This window comes from Carassius gibelio, chromosome A4 (genome assembly GCF_023724105.1).
Source record: "Carassius gibelio isolate Cgi1373 ecotype wild population from Czech Republic chromosome A4, carGib1.2-hapl.c, whole genome shotgun sequence".
In the NCBI taxonomy this organism is placed as follows: Eukaryota; Metazoa; Chordata; class Actinopteri; order Cypriniformes; family Cyprinidae; genus Carassius; species Carassius gibelio.
Genome location: NC_068374.1, coordinates 2,805,654 through 2,811,653, shown reverse-complemented (window position 1 = coordinate 2,811,653; position 6,000 = coordinate 2,805,654). Strand labels below are relative to the sequence as shown.

General features: G+C 39.8%; 1 pseudogene; it reads right to left on the bottom strand.

The window, feature by feature from the left end:
* Positions 1-3,054: 3,054 nt before the first annotated feature.
* Positions 3,055-6,000, bottom strand: part of LOC127980948 (complement C3-like) — a 30,474-nt pseudogene continuing 27,528 nt past the window's right edge.

The window sequence follows — 6,000 nt, the reverse complement described above, 5'->3', positions numbered from 1 at the left end:
GCAATTAAATGTTATCAAAAAGGTAAACAATATTATTAAATATCTTGTTTTGGACAAAAGAATACAATAATAATGCTGATATCTCTTTCCTTAGTCTGACAGGATTGACACCATACACCTTACAGTTGGACCGATCACCAGATAGGCTGCGAAGGCAATTGATCTCAGCATTGGATGAGATGCTAAAACTTGAATTGCGTTTCCAAATGTTGGCAGGTTAGGAAGAACAAAGGAGGAGTTGATTACAATCAAATTCATAAGGATGATTCGTCGTCTTTGAAATGATTGTGTATTTCATACACTTAAAATTGATTGATGGTTCTTACATGTCACTACAAATGTTAAAAATGAAGAGGAAAGGAAAGGAGAGATGGGACGGAGACAGATAAGTCTCAGTAGCGGTTATCTCAACTATTAGGAGAGCGTTGTTTTAGTTGCTGCACAACTAATCAAACTAAATCAACTTTAAGTGAAAGAGAGTTGGCTTTCTAATTTATTTGAACTCGTAGCGAGGGATAACAATGTCTGCTTTTAGGTCTCAGGTGTGTCGTTACCAAGCTAGGATACACAGAGGAAAGAAATTGTAAAATTAAAAAGTAATAAATGGGCAAAATAAGCGAAAATGAAATTAAATAGAGGAAATCAATAAATAAAACAATAGTGGTTAAGTGTATAACGAAAACAGGAAGAAAGAGGGGTAAAACGCATTAAGTACAAGTCTGAATAGAATATATTCAGATGGGTAATAAATAAATTAGGTAGAATAGGTTTACTTAAACTTCCAAAGTTCAAGGCTTATTCAATCTTAAAATAATTAGGCCCCAAAGAGAATACTAGAAATAATGATCATATGAAATGATCTGAGAGAGAAAATTTAATGATTTAAAATAAATTTAATGTTTCAATTACATTACTTTAGCTCAAAGGGAATAATTTAAGATTTGAAAGGGAATTTGAACAGAATCACTGTTTCATGACTGATCATTGAGATGCCCTGTGATTCACTGAACGAACCGTTTAACATCAAATCTGCACTGGATATTAATATCCAAACTATAGTAAAAACACCAGTAATTCGCACAGTAACAAGATTGGAACTATATGGATGTGTTTCATAACAACTTACTGATGCATGATGGTACTATATACAGGGGTTAAAGCGGAAAAATAATCCTGAGCCTGAACTTTTTTTGGGGGGGGGTGGGCTGGTGGGTGTTTGGAGAGAAACTCCAAAGACAGACTCCATTCAAATATTGACGATAATAACACAGATACAGTAACAAGAGCTTAAAGTGCTTAAAAAATGGTAAACAGACTGAGATAGACATGAATCTCTTCAATAATTATGTTTGGCACCATTTATTTAAAAGTACTATGTCAAATAAAGTGTTATCTTCTAAACAATAACAAGTGCTTAAAGTGCTTAAATAATGAAGTGCTCAAAGTGCTAAAGAACTGAACTGCTAAACTGAAGATTAGAAGTGAAATCCAGGCTATTATCACTTTTTTTTCTGGGATAACTCGCATGTTGATTTGAACCCATCAGGCTAGTTAACGCTTTTTTTTTGTCTTCTGCCAGTTTTATACACAGGGTGACCAGTGGCTGCGAAATTCTGAATGACAAATCATGTTCTGGTATAAATGTGCACAAACTTATTTTTTAATCGCAGACATGGTCAGTCATAGACAACGGTGTGTCAGCTAATAGTTGCTGCCGGCTAGAGACTTGCACCCCCGCGGGACCCAGTGCACCGATTGCGGCGTGGGACAATAATTGATGGGTGAATGCGGATGCGGGCGGCAAGATATTATTGTGTGCGGGTTGCGGGAAAATAAAATTATTTGCGGGACTCCCTCAAAGTGGAAATATCTAACAAAATAAAATAACTAGAAACAAATAGACCTTTATTTATAATAAAATAAAATAAAATAGACTTTACTATACGTTTAAGTCTAAGACTATACGTTTACCCGCGGGATTTTGCTGCGGGAGCGGGAGAACGTCGTGGTAAGTTTGAGTGCACAGGCAGCGGCTCTATGACCGGAGTTTGGTGCTGCGTTCCTGCCAGGTTTTTGAGCTCGTCACTATTTCAAACCACGACTAACGACTTTGTACCATTCCAGGCAAGTCACGCCAAACTTTCTGTGCGCAAGGAAATTTAGCTAGATTATTAATTTTATTGCAACGTTACAGTGTCCTAAAATGTAATTTTCAACATGTACCACCTGCATAAACACTGCATCCGTAGGGGCTGTCACTGTTGTTTCGCGTGCTGTGAGTTCAAAACCAAGAGTACATCGATCTAGTACGAGTTCACGGATGGGAAGTCACGGATTTGACTGCCGTTCCAGTGCACTTTCCCGGGTTTAAGGTTGGAAAAACATGGGTAACGGGTTGCCTGGAACGCAACATAAATCATAGCGAGCAAGCACTTTCTTACCGCTGCCGGCATACAGAAGCTTCCTCGAACAAGTAATGCAGAAACAAGCCCAGGGCTCTCGGTTTCTTGCACCAACTGCCAAAAAGCGCCATTTATTTTTGAGTCCTTTATCTATTGCTAGAAGTCTAGGACAGCATCCCCAGGCTTCATAAACTTGCGCTCCATTTTTTTTTCTCCGACAACGCTAACGTGATATTGATGTATGGGCGTCAATCATACTGTGTTGCAAGAACACGCCCTTCTCTGCTTCTGATAGGCTTGCAACGTTAGTTAAAGCTGCGTTCCTCTCATATGATTGGTAGAAGAAATAAATTTGCTCAAATGCATGCGCAGGCTCTCAAATATAATTTTTTTTCCTCACGGCCACACGCCGGAGATCCGGCACGGTGCCGGAATACTTTAAGCCCTATATATATATATATGCTCTTTGCAAAATATAGCAAGTTTAAAAAATATGTTGAAAAGTATCGTAGCTTAAAGATGTTAGGATGAAATCAGTCAGCATAATTGTACTGTCTTGATTAATGCTTGCTTTTCTTTAAACTAAACTAAGCTTTCTACTAAGTAGTAATACTGCTTTTGCTTTAAGATTTCATCAGGTGGCGTCCAACTTTCATGGGGTGTTTCGATCCTGAACCACAACACCCTCCAGTTGGCGGGTCGGCAGTGGTGGCCAGTCACTGCCCTCCTCCTCCTGGCCCCCAGCCCAACTCCTTCCTCCTACTCCAGAGCCAACAAGATGCTCTTTCTGCTGCCTCACCCAACCTTCGGACAGCTGCCTTCCTCTCCCTTCCTGCTATACCCAAAGCAGTGAGTGTCTTCCACACAGACTGTGCCGGGAAACCCACTGGGAATAGCCAGGTCTGCCACCCTTTGGCCCTGCACTGCTCAGCGAGGTCCTGATACTTTGTGGCTTTCCGCTCATGGGCCTCCTCACACCCGTCTTCCCACGGGACCTTCAGTTCAATCAAGATGATCTTCCTTGCCTCCTCAGACCATAAGACCATGTCCGGCCTCAGCAGTGTTTGCACAACCTGGTGGAAGACTAGTTTCTTTCCCAGGTCCACCCCCATCTCCCAGGATTGTGCTGCTTGCAAGAGGCTATTTTTGATCTTCTTGGGGGCTGCTGGTTTCTCCCCTTCTCTGATGAACTGCATGCATGTCCTCGGCCTTGTACTGGTCTGGCACTTTTTCTGCCTCTACTGCTCGAAGATGTAAGCCAGTGCAAAGAGAACCTTGTCACCTTGAGACACCTTTTTTCCTCCAGGTGTCGGACCTTGGCTTTTCACCACTGCTGGAAGTGGGTGGATCCGAATCCTTGCCTCCCTACACATGGGTTCCCGATGATGTCAATGTATTTATTGACTGATTTAGAGTAGAAAGAGTATAAGTAGAGTAGAAATAGATTAGAAATAGATTAATGATAAATGGACAATGTAGTAGTTAAGGTTTATGTTACAGACAGTTAAGAGGAAAAAGAAGAGGAAAAGGTCTCAAAAATACTGGAAAGATATCTTTAAGAAATGCCATTAATCTGTTAGCCAGCAACCCCCCATTATGGGACTCACAGCTGAAAGTGCTCTACCTGAATTATAATTGTAATAGTTTCCTACGTCAGTGTTACAAACATAATTTTGGTGTCTTTAGAAAGAAGACCCTTTGGGCTTTATCAACCAGATTTGATTAAAAGTTCTAGACACTGAAGTGCCTTGAATTATTTTTTACCACTCTTAAATATTTTTTTATTTGATATAAAATACATGAAATGAGTCCTGGAGCAATCTAGAAAAGTAATGGTTTGAAAGCAACATGTCTCATGAGTTTCTATTTCAAATCTGAATAAATTATCATGAAAAATGAGACTCCTGCTAATATTTTTGGTATTGAAGGCTTCTACAAACTATTTATTCAGTAAACATACCACTGCAAGGAAGTCACGGTTCGGTTCATTTTCGGTACAGTAAGGGAAAGAAATGCAAACATTAAACTGCAGGTTGTTTATTACTATAAACTTTAACAATTTGTTTACACTTTTTAAAAAAAATACTTTTTAATAAAATATAATTTATAATAAAAAAAAGAAATAAAATACTGCTGAAAAGTTCTCCACTAAATAAAATACTCTGTCTCAAACCAATATCATATAATAAAATATAATGAAAAATCTAAATAAATAACTATGATTACAGTGCAGCATTACCAATCCCAGCTTGTAGGCCTGCTCATATTTAAAAAAAATATATAACTTTTCCAAAGTGTACAGTGCAGCATCAGCAGTTTCAGTTTTTAGACCTGTTCAGATTTCGTTATTGCGTTGGACCGATCAGAATTAAGAGCAAAAGGTCTGTTTAAATGCCGATGGGAGCTGCGTTTGAATTACAATTGTTTTTTCCCCCTAGTTGTAGAGTGTTCACACTCGCATGATGCCTTTTGAAAACCTTAGGCCGGTGATACACTGGCATATTGCACCTGTCAAACATAGTCCATTTTGCCGTCAGTTGACGGTGTCCTTTATCAGTAGGCTTTATATTTATGCTCAACATGAAGTATAGATATTGTTATCGTGAACACAAGAGCCTGGTCTGTCGGCGGTCTTCCTCTATGTCACCTACACCAGCAACAGCGTGTGTGTAACGCCGCCTTCACACAGGCAATTGAAATCAGCTCCATGATACGCAATAATCACCCAGTGGACGTAGTACTACACCGTTGAAAAGCATCGGAAAGCTTCGGAAGCGAGTAGAACAAAAATGGCGCAGAGATTAGAACGATTGACATTGTATGTATCTGAATGTGCATTTCCGGTCAGCTAAATGTGATATAGTGGTAAAAAGGGCTGCAACAACCCTAAACTCGAGCGAGAGAGACTGAGTGTGTCTGAGAGCGGGGGGCCACAATATTTAATTATTCATTTTAATTGTATTAACTGCCCTTATAATGTTAGAAAATCATGAAAATAAAAAAATGCCATGACAACATATCGTTATAAAATCATTTATTTTATTAAAATGTAAGAGTTCAGGTTTGTTTATCAGTACCAGAGCAACGCCAATTTCTGCTGGAATTGTTGGATAGGAACCGTCCGTAGTCTTTCGCAAGAGTTCAATTTTTTTTTAAAGAATCCGGATGACCAACGGACACAATTTTTTTCTGCACCGCACTCGTACGGACCCGGTGCGTAGCCATTCGCATGCGGTCTGCGAATCTCCATAGGAAATAAATGACTTCCAGTCGTTTCGTAGCCGTATCGGAGCTGATTTCAACTGCCAGTGTGAAGGCACAAAAAACGCGAAGCAACTGACATGCAGCAAAAACGCCACGCTCCCGCCACGCATCCAGTGTGTCGCCGGCCTTAGAATCAGTTGCAGGGCGGGATTTGCGCTGAACGCTAAACTCCTTTAAGGAGTGTGATTCAGTGTCTCGGACATACAGCACTTTTATGATGGAGAATTACTCTGATGTCATGTGTGAGTTATGAGGCTTGTACTTAAAGGGGGGGTGAAATGTTCGTTTTCACTCAATATCCTGTTAATCTTGAGTACCTATAGAGTAGTACTGC